The 15,408-nt window shown below is 41.3% G+C and overlaps 1 protein-coding gene and 3 non-coding genes across 4 annotated transcripts in view; 3 read left to right on the top strand and 1 right to left on the bottom strand.

Moving 5' to 3' along the window:
• Positions 1 to 15,408, top strand: part of LOC142767097 (uncharacterized) — a 290,153-nt gene that overhangs the window by 187,823 nt on the left and 86,922 nt on the right. The window lies entirely within an intron of this gene.
• On the bottom strand, positions 14,324 to 14,396 carry TRNAT-CGU (transfer RNA threonine (anticodon CGU)). The gene has a single exon. It is a non-coding gene; the product is annotated as a tRNA-Thr (tRNA).
• On the top strand, positions 14,720 to 14,792 carry TRNAT-CGU (transfer RNA threonine (anticodon CGU)). The gene has a single exon. It is a non-coding gene; the product is annotated as a tRNA-Thr (tRNA).
• Positions 15,175 to 15,247, top strand: TRNAT-CGU (transfer RNA threonine (anticodon CGU)). The gene has a single exon. It is a non-coding gene; the product is annotated as a tRNA-Thr (tRNA).

Raw genomic sequence — 15,408 nt, 5'->3', positions numbered from 1 at the left:
TCCAGCTATGTTAAACCTGTTGTGCTCATTATTTTTCACGACTGCCACGCATGAATAGTCAGAGGGGTGCAAGCCCTATAATCAACGTTTTCCAGCGTACTTTCACTCCTCTCCGTCTTTTTTTACTCGAGGCTTACGAGATAATATTTAAAACAATCGTAATTAACCCAGTGAATTTTGTTGTGATATGGCTATACTAGAACAGCACAAGGAAAAGCGATCATTATTTGAACGCAGCCTCAAATTCTTATGAACATTTAGAATAGCATAAAAAAGCGGTAAGAGTGACATTTCGGACTAGATTGAAGAACTACTACAGATTATTGTTTAGATAGCTTTTGCCAGCTAGGAAACTGTATACAAAGCTTGTTCCTAGAGCCTTGGTTTTGTTCTGTACGATGCAGCTATATCCTTCCACAATACGAACGGCGTTGTCTTGCGTTGATGTTGGAGTGGTGCGAAATACGCTGAAGTGGTGAAGTTATTGTTCAAAGCATCTGTGGCGCATTCGGGTCTCTCGCTTTGCGCACTTCAATGTCTTGCTTTGTGCAGTAACGTTATCGCTTCATAGGATGCATTGGACAGTTTTAGAAAAGCGTCCCTCTCGCTCCGCTGCGTTGGGATGTTACTTCCCTAGCCACTGCTGAAAATCACATGATTTAAAAACATATAAACACTTAGAATTTTATAGTGTGCACGTTTCCGATGGAGGCGGAAATGTTGTAAGCCCGTGTGCTCAGATTTGGGTGCACGTTAAAGAACCCCAGGCAGTCGAAATTTCCGGAGCCCTCCACTACGGCGTCTCTCATAATCATATAGTGGTTTTGGGACGTTAAACCCCGCATATCAATCAAATCAATAGGGTGCACGTTAAAGAACACCAGGTGGTCGAAATTTCCGGAGCCTGCGGCGTCTCTCATAATCATATGGTGGTTTTGTGACGTTAAACTCCACATATTTATCTATCTACTTAGAATTTCATAACGTTGAATTAACATAGTCACAAAGGTATTGTCTGTTGCGACGCCTGGCTCGCCAAGGCGTCGTTGCAGACGATGCATTTGGAGCTTTTCTCACAAACGTTTTCACTATCTGAGACACTTTTCACTCGATGCAGTATTTGCATTTCTTTAAATATGTGATGAGTACATACGAGAGAGAAACAAGCCTGTTTGCTTTCACTGACACGAAAAAAAATACTTCAGTACTTGGTAACACCGAATATAGAACTCATTTGCGGAGCAGTGCATATACACTCGTTGTTCAATTCATTCATGCTTCCCTTCACTATCAAGTTTAGATAAGCTTTCCAGATGCAGTTTTACATACAAAATAGTGAATGAAATTTTTTAGAAACAACTTGGTGTCACTTTGTAAAAGTTTTAGTGAAGAGGCACCAAGCATCCAAAGAATGAAGTCCATTCGAAGCCGACTAGAAGCCTGTACTTCGCGTCAATTTTATGCTAGTTGAGCAACAGCTCACGTAGCCTCCACACCAGCTAGCACAAGATTGCACTGTAGTTTTTACAGAATTCAACTCTCTGGCTTGCCCACATGGTGTTTCTATGTCCGATGCTCTGTAATTGACACTGTTCACTAGTGTACAGATTTAAGTAACATAAATTGGATGGAACATTACTTGTCAACACTTTCTTTGAGAGGTCGGGAAACAACTAAATATTGAACTAGCAAAACTGTGCTTGAGTACTTGTCAACCAAGACACTGATATGTCTTTTTTTAAAGCCATTCTGTGTATTTTGTAACGAGTTGTGATATAACTAACACGCGTTAGTTTTTTTGCATATCATATTTCTCTTCGCAACCCCTTTTTTGTTAATATTTTGTGTGGAAGCGTTTGGTTACCGTCTCTCTGAATAAAACTACCAGAGAGCTGCTACTTCTTTCTTTGACTGCGTTTCTGTATGATTGCCGGACTGGTAATAATAACGTACAACCATCTATTACCCTTGTTCTAATAGTATAGGGAAATAAACAAGCATAAAATAGCCTGTTCTATAAGTGAACCCACAAGAAATGTAGAAACCAGGCTCCTCTGCAAACGCACTGATGTTGTGAAGAAGCCCAACTTCTCTTGATTTAGCAAAAGCGCTTGTTTCATTCATGGTGATTTCCTAATTTCGTACCGACCATGGATTAAGGCTAGTAATATTTATAAGCACAAAAACGCAGAGCAAAAGCAAGAGAAGCTGCAGACAGACTCAAAAACAAGCTCAAAGACAATATGAGCTATTGTGAAAGTACCTTATTTTGAAGTGTTTTCTGTGTTGATTGCCTTATTGCTCTTCAGTACAACAACCGTGTAGTTTCTGCATAAGACTAGAAAGTACATGGTAGAACAGCGACAACTGTTTGATACGTTGAGGTCCAACGGTAGAAGGTAAAGGTAGAAGGTAGAAGAAGGAAAACGTGCTATATTTGAATAAGTTTAACGCAAACTCGAAAGTATGGCCTTGCTGTATTTTTACAACTTGTGTCCTAATTTGAGCGTACATTAACGTTATTTATTAAAACTCGGTACACTTCTTTTATCTCTCTTAATATCTTGTCCAGTTCTTTTGATGAAGTCTAAAAAGAAACGTGTCACCACAAGGACGAAACAATAAATGCGATAGCGATATCTTCGAATGTTTTACAAAGCATGGCTAGCATTTTTAGGAGGAATATTAATTGTAGTAAACATGCACTTGCTAAGTAACCACGTTTCCTGCGGCACGACCACAATAGATGACCACAACAAGGTTCGTGCGTAGTGACGTCGTTGATATACGAAGTGAGGCTGCATTTTGAATTCAGATCCTTCAAGTCCTGCAAGGCTTCCCACGTCAGCTACAGAAGTCTCGGCAAGTACGCGTGTTTAAACCATTTCAGCAAAGCAAAGAAAAATGCCACAGGGAGATGGTAGAAGAAATATATGTCATGTGTGTAACCATTCTGTGGTTCTCCGATTCTTACCTTTATACTTCAGAAAAAGCGGATGTTTCAGTAAATTGGGCATGTGGTTCTGTCATCGAAAAAGAGTTGTCAGGAGCTCAGTATTGAAAACTTCCACAAATACCTAAAGAAGAAAGCATTTAAAGCACAATTCATTCGGAGAGGTTTGGATGTTAACCATATTTACGTTTTTACATGTAATTGGCTATACCTGCTCGAACTTCTAAAAAGGCTTATTACATATACCAACAATACTGCTGTACAGAAAAGAATTTAAATCTTGTATGTCAAGAGAATGAAATGACTGCTTCAACAGAAATGAAACTGCGCGAGAGCCCTGAAACAAACACTGAAATATGCAACCAGCCGGTCTTTTTTGTTTTTGTTTTAGAAGCTTGCTCGTCATGCTCCTTATGCTGCCCCTTGTTTATTGTTGGCGGCGTGTACACTAGTTCTCATTGCTACCCCTAGAGGACCCACTGTGTTGTCTCGCAGATGCGCTCTCTGGTGAGCCACGGAAGCGGCACACCGCTGCTCCGCCCGCACACCACCCACACACTCGGTGCCGGGTTCTCTATAGTTAGACAGGTGACCGCTAGAGAGCCACGCCTGTTACAGCGCTCGCGTTTGGTGCGTTTCCTTTTTCTTCGCTGGGAGCTCCCTCAGTGAACAGACTCCGTTACCACTCATTGGTATGTTCATTACCACTCCGCAGCATGAACACCCCAGAAGCCAAGGCAGCAGCGCGGCGGCCTCGCAACGCAGCAGCTCCAATCCACCGCCAAAACCTTGCGGTGAGAGCCCGAGAAACCGATTCAAGAGGACCAAACGTGAAGCAAACCCGGAGCTACGGGCCAGCGAAGCAGAAGTGAAGCGGCGCGCCGTCACGCCAACCCGTCACGTCTTTATAGGATGGTGCAGGAATGTGTACGGAGGAGTCGCGGTTTAGCCAGTCATCTCCGAGCAAGCTCCTCTGCCGCAATTCACTTTGTGAATGTGGCGGTGATTTTTTCGTTGGTGTGCCTCTGAAATTGATCATGTATCATGTAATTAGGTTTATTGCTGCTCGTGAAGACTTTGTCCAGCATTGTTGTGGTGTCTCAGCTTGGCAAAAGAGAACAAGATGTATATAAAAGGGGAAGATGGTGGTGGAAGCCGGTCGAAACTAGGGCAACATTCAAGTTATTCGAATGCCATAAACTAAAAATGAAGTTAAAAACTAAGATTTTTGAACACTTTTATTTTTGTGAATTGAGTACTTTTGGCCGCTTCATTATGCCGTAGCTAAAGTTAGTTCTACCGAATGTACTTGGAGCATGTATCACTTGAAGATTAACAAAAATATTCTGGAAACAAGGAAGATTAGAGATATAGCTAACGCACACTTCACTGAGCACCTATTTATGCCAAGTAATATAAGTTTGCACTTGGTCTCCATGGCTACTGAATAATGTCATTGTCTGCCAAGAGTTCTGAATATAAATCAAAACTAGATGCCATAATCTCGTAAATTGGAACGAAGGAATGAACGGAAAACTGCGCGTTTTATACAACAAAAACTTGTGACGCAGGCATGTTTTAGAAACGAAGCTCCCTAGGGTGTCGGCCTGTCCATCCTCCAATGGTGTATGTAGCCACCAGTGGCACATACCCGAAAAAGCGGTACTAGAATGTCCGGTGGATAGCAGCACTTGTATACATGATGAAAAGATGTGAGATGGCTATACTTGGAGTATTCACTAGATAGACGGACAGACGGATGGATATACAGATAGACGGATGGACTAATCGACGCACAGACAGACAGAGGTGTGGACGCACGGACGGACGGCCAGACAGACAAATGGACGGCCGCACGAACAGACGCATGGATGGACGGACGGATGGAAGGAAGGAAATACGGACAGATGCATGGATGGACGCTCAGAAGAACGGATGCGCCAACGGTCCCACGGATGGAGGGATACATCGACCGACGCATAGACGGAAGCATGGACGGACTGACCAACGCTTCGCCCCACCGATCATCATTCACTCCGTGGATATGCTGTGAATTTTTCCTATAAAAATTACCCTGGTGGTTCTACGTTTTCATCAACAATCTGCAAAATCTAACGGGAAACTTTATAAAACAATGCATGTTGCGTATTTTCTTCTCCATTCTTGCATGTTCTAAAACGATAAAACAAGATAAAAATTATTCTTAAGTCTTCCCTTAAAATTGAAAAGGACAAATGAATCAAATATTGAGGATATGGCAGTAAGCGGAAAATTTGTGTTCATTTCAGTGTTGCGAAAAAAAAAATCAGAATTCATACTATCAAAGGTGAAACAAAATCCAAGCGAACCCTCGTAAAGCAATTTCTGCCGAACTTTGAAGGTAGAAATACGAATGACTTAGTTGAAAGCTCTTCTTAGGGTTTGCATCGCAGAACAACACCCCGGCATTTCTTTATTCTTCATATCTTTTTTCTTTGCCTATTTTAATCACTTTCTTCCGAACATTGTAGCAAACTAGACGCACGTGTGGTCAATCTATTATCTTTCATTCTTTTCCTCCTCCCCTTCCTTCTGCCTAGGGCATAGTGGGAATGAAATAGTGCACTTGAAGATGTGTGAAAATAAATAAAACACAAGCCGGTAGCTTCTAGCTTGTTAAGAGTGAAGTTTCTACCACGCAACGCCGTTTTATCAAACGTGAGCGCATATTTACATTTCATCCACTGCCTAGATTGGTGGGTGGGGGCACTTTCGGCAAACATTAACGCCCATGATTTACATTCGAGATATGATGGAACGTGATATGAGATTCGAAATCAAAGTGCGAGTGGCCGGGCACCTTTTTGGAAACACTGTTTTTTTACTTTTCCTTGCGCACCACTAACTTATATTGCTCATGTTTAGGTATGCCTGAGTGGAGTGAGTCAAAATGCGGAGCTCACACGAGTTGCTCTAATCGATTCTACTTCCTCAATTAAAGACGCATCGCCCGCACCCACATATTTCCTTGACAAGCGGGGAACGCTGTTCTCGGAACGTTATCAGAAAATGGAGGCTTGCACTGACGCAGACTGAGTGTGTACTATTACGCCAACCATGCAGTAGCATTCACACTTCCAGATACGCAGTTATAAATGATTGATTGATTGATTGATTGATTGATTGATATGGGGGGTTTAACGTCTCAAAACCACCATTTGATTATGAGAGACGCCGTAGTGGAGGGCTCCGGAAATTTCGACCACCTGGGGTTCTTAATCGTGCACCCAAATCTGAGCACACGGGCCTACAACATTTCCGCCTCAATCGGAAATGCAGCCGCCGCAGCTGGGATACGAACCCGCGACCTGCGGGTCAGCAGCCGAGTACCTTAGCCACTAGACCACCGTGGCGGGGCCAGTTATAAATGATGAAAAATCACTTCGACTGTGTTTTGTTTATGAATACACACGTGCGTTGCTTGAGCCGGCAATGATTACTACGGCCTTCTTGCAAGCCTCTTCATTTAGTAATTTGCTCGACCGTTCAACACAATCACTTTCGGTGGGTGACGGTGGGGCTATGCAGCGACATAAAAATGAGTATCCAACCAGATTTTGACTGGAAAATAAAACTGTGAGAAAGATCACGCTTTTATTTCACGTAAATGAACAGCCTATCAAGGCCCAAAATTTTGCGCAATCTTTTTCGCTGTGTAGATGTCTCTAAAGCACCGAAAGATTGAAATAGCGATCACGAATATAGGTACAACTGCTCTACATTGCTTGTAAAGCTTCTTTATTTTATGTAATGGGGTATCTAAAGGCGCATGCACCATTTCATAGGTATACGACACAGCTTGAAAGTGTAACAGCAAAGAAACACGAGTGAGTTCGCAAATGTTGTGTGATGCCAAACATGTTCCGATTCTCATAACCTGCTAATATAATGCAGATCTAGGCTGTGCCTAAACACACTTATACATATGTAGGACAGCGCATGGTATTAAAAAAAAACTTCTAGATATATTGAATTTCGATATACTTGTGCTTGGATACTATAGCTATTTTTAGATAATTAACAGCAGTTCACAACCATCTCTATATGATAGGCTTTTCATAATAGACTGACATCGCTTTCAAGGTTTTCATCTGGAATAGGCTCGACAGTTTTTGTTTTATAGAGCCGAACCAACGTGCAAGCACAAGACTACTCGCAGGGCGGAGCATGATGATCTATTGTCTCCCTTATCGAGAAGAGCGTTGCCCAGGCCAACACGCTTCCTTTGTCACTCTGACCGTTCGCCTAGTTTTTAATTTATTGTTTAACATTTTCAAAATTTATACTTTCACCAAAAGAGCAATTCCATCTATCACTTTTGGAGGGCTCGGCGATGTCTTTTAAGCTGTATATCTTATACTCTTTCTTTTTCCGGCCCTATCTAAATGAGGACCCTTCAAAGGCACTATAACGTTCTTGTATATTTTTTAGGACGTTTTATCAGCCGTTTGTGGACGGGTTGGCTTCCCTGACATGCTTCTTTGCAGGCTTTCATTTATTCAAAAGACAATCTTGGTGTTTTGGGTGGTGTTATGCAAGAGAAATAGTAAAAGCAAAAACTGGAACATGGTCCCGTACACTCCTCCTTGAACCGCCTTGTCGCAATACGTGGCAGTTTTAAATATTTGTTACGAAAAGCTGATTGATGAACTTTGCCAATGGACCATTGAAAGGAAGAAAAAAAAAGTCCAACTGAGGAAGCATTTGATGGTTCTTATGCTATACGGTACCAACGTGGGAAAAAGAGCTCGTGTTAGATATGAAATTTGGTAGGTTCCTGGAATTCCTCCAAAAACGAAGAAAGTTATTTTCACTGTATTCAAAAGCAGAGACGTAGCTCTGTGCGCAAGCGTACAGAGCCATGCCTCTGATTATGAATACATTCGCGATGCAATTCTACATCTGTTTGCTTTATTTGTGTCTGTATTCTATTACTTGAATAAGTACCATGAAAAAAAAAAAGAGCCGTGTCTATGTGGTATAACACCCGCTTACCACAAAACAACCTGGTCTTAATTTTTTTATTTATTATTTACATTATTGCCCCGCCGCGGTAGTCTAGTGGCTAAGGCACTCGGCTGCTGACCCGCAGGTCGCGGGTTCGAATCCCAGCTGCGGTGGCTGCATTTCCGATGGAGGCGGAAATGTTGTAGGCCCATGTACTCAGATTTGGGTGCACGTTAAAAAACCCCATGTGGTCAAAATTTCCGGAGCCCTCCACTACGGCGTCTCTCATAATAATATGGTGGTTTTGGGACGTTAAACTCCACAAATCAATCAATTATTTACATTATTTGAGCCTTTCACAATTTTTCGGTCACTAAATAGATAATTTTTCGGTCACTCACAAGATGATTATTTTTTGCTCCCAACCAATGACGCCGGCACCGACGCCAGAATTTCAGTGAAACGAGCTATTTAACGCTATCATGCTTCAACTGGAAAAAGGACGTACAAGCACATCTAGCGCCAAAGTTTATAGATTGACTTGACTAGGAGTGGCTTGTTCTTCAGCCAGCCTGACAATTGTGTACACGCTTGGTTTTGAAAATGAACGCTACAAGTGGACGTTTTTGACATCGAAATTTCAGGAAAACCGGAAAGGCTCGGTCTATTTCCCTCAGTACCTCACGAAACCCGATTTTTTCACTGAGTGTGTTGTGTGTATAAGTACCGCAACATCAGTGCCTGGAAAATATGTCGCAATCTTTCAGATGCAGTACGTCCAGCACTCTGCTAGTCATAGCTGCTTTTTTCTTGAATAGCTATTTTGAAATCACAGAAATTGTCTGACACCAAACATTGTCAGCAATGTTGTGCAATCATATTATCTTGCGAAAACAAGTAAGCACACGGCATTTGACAACAACAATATAGCTTTTAAAAAATTTAAAAATTCTGGAGTACTCAGTTTATAGGAGCAGCAGAAGCCGAGGCACTTGAAAAACAAAGAGAAAGGGAAAGATAAAAAGAAGAATTGATCTCGCGGTACTCCATGTGGAGTAAGTTTCTGGGGGTCTTGAAAAAATTTTCATGTTCACTTAATTTGCTAGAATCTTTGGCTCAAAAGTAGGTTTTGCTGCATTAAATAAAGATAGGGAGAAGAATTGAGAAACCAGACTTTGTTCTTAAACATTCAGCTGACTGTTGTGGCTGTACAATATATTTTGCATCAGGTCCTTTCCAGCATCACAGTTCGTGTCATTTACCATCCTGGAAACTTTTTCAAAGCACTACCACGGCCACTCGATGAAAAACGCACGGTACTACACCTATCTAACACTTGTCAGATAGATAGAGTAAAAGGTGGTGCCAGCCATTTCGTAACACGCAATGACTTTTGCATTTTACAAAATATAACAACTTATTGACATGACCTCTTGTATCTGGGATGTCCAAGAAAAAGGATTCTGCCACCTTCGTAAGACTCACCACTATTTATAGCTGCTTGTGGCGAACTGACCAATCAAGGGTTCGTTGTGTGTGTATGTGCGTGTGGGAGGGAAGGTTGGGGGTGGGGGGGGGGGGGGCTCGCATGCGCACAATGTTACAATTTTTGTTAGTAAACAGATACGTCCGCGCTCCGTAGTGGCACGCACGCCGTCAGCAAAGCCACAAGAAGCTTCTATTATTCGCAACGGGGATGATACGAAACATCGATTATCATTCTGGTCTGGTGCATCGCGAATCTGGTGTGGCGTATGGCGGGTGGCGTGGCGGCCAGGAACAGCACCCATGGGGATGTCTTCCCGGGGTTGTTTCAATACCCTCTGCCGCAGCTCCAGATCTTCGGGCAGCCTTCACGCGCAATTCCAGCCCTCTTTGATGCACAAACTTCTCCGCCGCTTGGGATGCATAACTCAAGCACGCGATCTAAACGCGTCTCCTCTAACTTGCAGTTCCTTTTCGAGAAACCACAAGTTGGGGTGAAATAAGCGCAACTTGATAGATTGCAGCGTTGGTCTTCTCAACGTGCATTCAATTCCATCTCCATGAAAAGCACAAAAAATATTCACAAAGAAAACTATAAAGTAACTTTCAAATTTGAAAGTTTTATTCAGGCAATACAGTATCAGTGAGAAGTGCCACTTTAGTAAACTTGCGATAGCAGTAACAGGCAAACATGCACATACTAAAAGCTTGAGGAAAATTTCTATAGATCTATGGTGTACTGAATGGCAATACGAGCTGTAAACTGAGACGTAGACATGAAGTAATGTAATGTCACTGCCCAAAGGGCAATATCAGACAGTGGCGTGGTCACTATTCTACAATTGCAGCATGATTTTTTTTAGTAATCACAGAAAGGACAGCTTCTGTGTCTATAAGTGCATGCGCGTATGGCGATACCATATACAAGTAGAAGCATTTCTTTGGTTCGGTAACAATAAGGTCTAACAAAGCAGTTTTATTTACGTAAAGTCATTGGTTAGTTATAATAGTCTCGGGAAGTACACGCAGACATTGAGAAGTTCCGCACACATATTGAGAAATGGCAGACCATATTTTCGGCAGGTGGTGTTAAAGTGCTTTGACATGTAAACATTCCAGTGAGAAAACTGGAAAAGGTATTAAAACACTACCCGCAGGCTATTTACAGGATTATCAAATCATTATTTTTGTAGAAGCCTTTTTATTGTGTTTTGTTTACTTTTTTGTTCTATATATTTGTAATATACTTCGGGAATTCATTTATTTGAGGTACACTTATAGCTTCTATTTCCGCAAAGGTTCGAGAAAACGTTGAATTTTCGGCATTAACAGAAACATCAGTGAATTTACAAAGGCATTCTTCCTCTGTCTCTCTACAGCAAATAAGAGTCGTTGCAGTGAAAATACTGAACTGAGCGAAGTTAAACAAATGGCGCAAATATATAGTATTTGATTAAGTATGGAAGCCAAAGAGGGCATATTCGCATTGCTATTCAGACGCACAAGAAGTTTGCATGCCAGTATCCTACCCTGACGTCCATTTTTGTTGAATAAATGGCTAACAGCAAGCACACAAGCGATGCAAATGTGTGCTCCATCAATATCCCGATTCCCGAAAGAGGAAAACCAACGGGAAGCCTCAACGCCGTCTCTGCTCCGCATCGCCAGACATATGCATTCGCAAAGCGCTGAATGAAGTAAGGGCTGCAACTCTTATCGAGCGTGCCCGCGTTCATCCATCTGTGACATTGAAAGCATTGGATGCTAAGGCGCCTATCTGCGCTAGTTTATTTTGTGCATCACTGTGTGAAGAGGGCTTTCGACAACCGACGTGTGATTTACCTGACTACGATTGGACGACGCCGTTTGATAGCACAACGGAAACTTTGTCAAAGCCAAGGCTGTGTTCAATAAGTATATATACCTAATCTCACCAGAAAAAAATAATAAACTTTTGATCAAAAGACGGGAGCCGATAAAGAGCTAGCTGTTATCGTTTTGAGTTTCCTTTGACAACGCAGTTTTTCGAAAAATGCTGCTTTTCTCCCCAGCTTCGTCAGTTGGAGTAATAGCACACTAAATAGGCTTGGAAACACGTCTCATTTTAAGCTTTTCTTCATTACCAATCAATGAAAGCCCTTGCTTTTTTTGCGAGGCAACTGTATAGAATGAACGATGGCGCCACCAACTCACCTTTGCTAAAGGCTATCAAATTCTATAGATGACTCAGGCTGCCATGGTGGCGTCCGGTGCACGAAAGATACGTGCTTAGCGGCACGACACCATCTGAAGTGAGTGCACATGTCACCATACTTAACTGCGTGACAAAGTCCAACCATGGCTGAGGTTATCACAATTACTGATATCTCATGGTACTTGTGTCATCTAGCTATTTGTCCTTATTTCCTCTCTTTTTGGGAAGCTGCTGACATGGAAAGTTCCAAATGCTTCAATGTAACGTTGTACGTTAATTGATTCGTCTTTAGTTTTCTATAGCATCGGCGCAACTCAGTCGCGAAAGCACCTTGTAGCATAGCCTAAGTCGCTAGTTAAAATTCACAGCTGTAATCAGCGCGTTTTGATGGAGGCAAAATTAAAAGTAAAAAAAACAAAAACATCGTTCATCCTTCTGTCATAAGCATGCTTATAACACGAAGGTTAAACGTGTTTTATAAAAAGAGTAGTTGAATAATGCTGCCTCTCAATGTGAGAGGTCACACAATTTTTATTGGTTGTTAGCAGTTACAACGCCATTCAACGTAGATGCACCAACGTCGATACTTTGTACTGCTACGTTTTATCCTGACGACTAAGGTCCATGACTATTGATTAACTAAACTCTCGTGGAAGCTCAAGCAGTTAACGGTGAAAGCAGAATTAGAAAAGTTGGTGTGGCAGCCGGGTGAGCATCGCCGATTGAATGTAGAACCTGGGTTGCGTTCGCCATCTGGGGGCGTGTTAAATGGTTATTAAAACCCACAGCCGGACTACAAGAAAAGACAACCCATGCGCGTGTCACCTGTAGGGCAGCCGCAATTTAATTTTTCTCGTTGCGAGCGTAAGCGGCAAACACGGTGTTACAGTCAGGTGGGGAAGGCGCACGTCGAAGAGCTATTCTTGGTATTTGATGGACGCCATAAGTGAGGCCTCGTTTCATGTCCCACGTGAGAAGTATACTGTCCTACAGAAATGTTTTATTTCCTGCTTACATTCTTACTTTTTTCTTTTCTGTGTTATCTTCGCGCGTGAAGATGTATGTCCTGCTTTGAGGAAAGAAAAATTTCATGCTTTTAAGGGCCATGATTTAATGACTTGTTTGTCTTCCTGGGCCGCATACGTGCTTTAAAAATTATTCCGCTATTGCTATACGTAATCGCCATCATAACTTTCAGTTGAAATATGGCTCACACCGTGTGCATAGAAGATGCTTTAAATGAACTTCCTTTTCTAGTTTACCAGTTCTCTCAGCAATTTTGTGGAATATTGCTGATATGCTGCGAATCTTCACTATCTTTCTCCTCTTTATATGTTGATTTAAAAAAAAGGAAAATGTAGTAATGTCGAGCTCTCGTTCATTAGGTGGGCCGACAGTGTGCCTAGCCTTAAAACAAACTACCCTATATGCTGTAAAATATATTCGGTTGGACTGAGTTTTAGTTAGTGCGACGTTTTTCACATCAAGAGTGCACTAGTAGGCATTGCCTTTAAAAAAGCCTGAAACAAAACAAGAAAAGCGCTGTGTGTGTGTGTGTCTTTCTATTTTTTTGTCCTTCTGGCAGTGCGATATACTTATATGAATGATGAACCCTAACGAACTAGTCCGGCAACGTGCCTTAGCAAGAAAAAAATAGAACAATACAGGTCACATGTCACCACGTATCTTCATGTCATTCAGAATGCTTTCTAGTCGTTTTTTTTTTTACGCAGCGTATGTCTTTACTGCGTGCTGTCCTATATACCAGTGAACATGATGGTTAAAAAATGCATCATACAAAAAGTACGAGCGTAGCCTAGGGAAGTTTATATATATATTTATATATATATATATATATATATATATATATATATATATATATATATATATATATATATATATATATATATATATATATATATATATATATATCCGTTTCAACAACCACAAATCACACGTAAACAGTTTGCCACATCTTCCATTGTCCAAGCATTGTCATCTACCAGGTCATTCTTTTGACAAGATTATGGTAACACTATTAGAATCTGGCTTTAAATCGCACCATGATCGTGAAATTCGAGAATCGTTCTTGATTAACAAGTTCAACAGTCTGTTATCCGGCATTAACGAATGCGTAGGAAAAGTGTCATGCCTTTCTACGATGCCCTGACGTCCGAAATTTTGAGAAATATTCAAAGAAGCATCCCTGACGTACAATATACTTCCTAAAGGTTATCACATATTTATTTTTTTATATTTTTTTCATGCGTGATCCTCGTCGTCAATGGTGAATGTTACAAATGCCTTTTACATGCCCACAATCATGTCTATTGTATTAGATTTTAATGGTTTGTTGTGTAGTCACGGCTCTTTAAAAGACTTTTTGTAACACTCACATGCTGATCGCACGTGTTTTGTACTGACGTGTTCATGCCTGCCCATAAAAGCGGCCACATACTCGTATTTCTGTTAATCCTGACAAAGGCCGTGCCACGGCCGAAACGTAGAGTAAACAATTATCAAATGTTCGTAAGTGTGTTCCTTTATTCTTAATAAATATATATATATATATATATATATATATATATATATATATATATATTAATGAGATATAACAGACATTAATGCCAAGGAATGTACAGGGGAAGTTATTAAAATCAATGGAATGTAAATCGGAAGAAAGAAAAGTGGATGAAAAAATTACCAACTGTGAGCAGGAATCGAACCTACGACCTTCGAATTACGCGTTCGATGCTCTAACCACTGAGCTATCACAGCGGCCCTCCCTCCATCCACTTTTTTGGGTTTATCTGTGAATTTAGAAGTAGGAGCGAAACACGGAAGAACGAGCCCTTAGGTATACACTTCTTTCCCTTATTTCATTGAACGAGGGTCTCGTACTGGCAGACTTGGTGTGTTTAGGTTGTATAAGAGGGACAATTAATCAGCTGCCCGCTCATAATAAGTTCACGTGCTACGTGACGCCAAACATGCGCATAAGAGTGTTTTCACACTCGTTGTTTGGCTTATAGATGGCGCTGACTGTCGCTCCTACTTCTAAATTCACAGATAAACCCAAAAAAGTGGATGGAGGGAGGGCCGCTGTGATAGCTCAGTGGTTAGAGCATCGAACGCGTAATTCGAAGGTCGTAGGTTCGATTCCTGCTCACAGTTGGTAATTTTTTCATCCACTTTTCTTTCTTCCTATTTACATTCCATTGATTTTAATAACTTCCCCTGTACATTCCTTGGCAATAATGCCTGTTATATCTCATTAATATTGTGTTAAAACACGGAAGAACGAGCCCTTAGGTATACACTTCTTTCCCTTATTTCATTGAACGAGGGTCTCGTACTGGCAGACTTGGTGTGTTTAGGTTGTATAAGAGGGACAATTAATCAGCTGCCCGCTCATAATAAGTTCACGTGCTACGTGACGCCAAACATGCGCATAAGAGTGTTTTCACACTCGTTGTTTGGCTTATAGATGGCGCTGACTGTCGCTCCTACTTCTAAATTCACAGATAAACCCAAAAAAGTGGATGGAGGGAGGGCCGCTGTGATAGCTCAGTGGTTAGAGCATCGAACGCGTAATTCGAAGGTCGTAGGTTCGATTCCTGCTCACAGTTGGTAATTTTTTCATCCACTTTTCTTTCTTCCTATTTACATTCCATTGATTTTAATAACTTCCCTTGTACATTCCTTGGCATTAATGTCTGTTATATCTCATTAATATTGTGTTAAAACACGGAAGAACGAGCCCTTAGGTATACACTTCTTTCCCTTATAT

Source organism: Rhipicephalus microplus, chromosome 1 (genome assembly GCF_043290135.1).
Source record: "Rhipicephalus microplus isolate Deutch F79 chromosome 1, USDA_Rmic, whole genome shotgun sequence".
In the NCBI taxonomy this organism is placed as follows: domain Eukaryota; kingdom Metazoa; phylum Arthropoda; class Arachnida; order Ixodida; family Ixodidae; genus Rhipicephalus; species Rhipicephalus microplus.
This window is presented reverse-complemented; position numbering and strand designations above follow the sequence as displayed.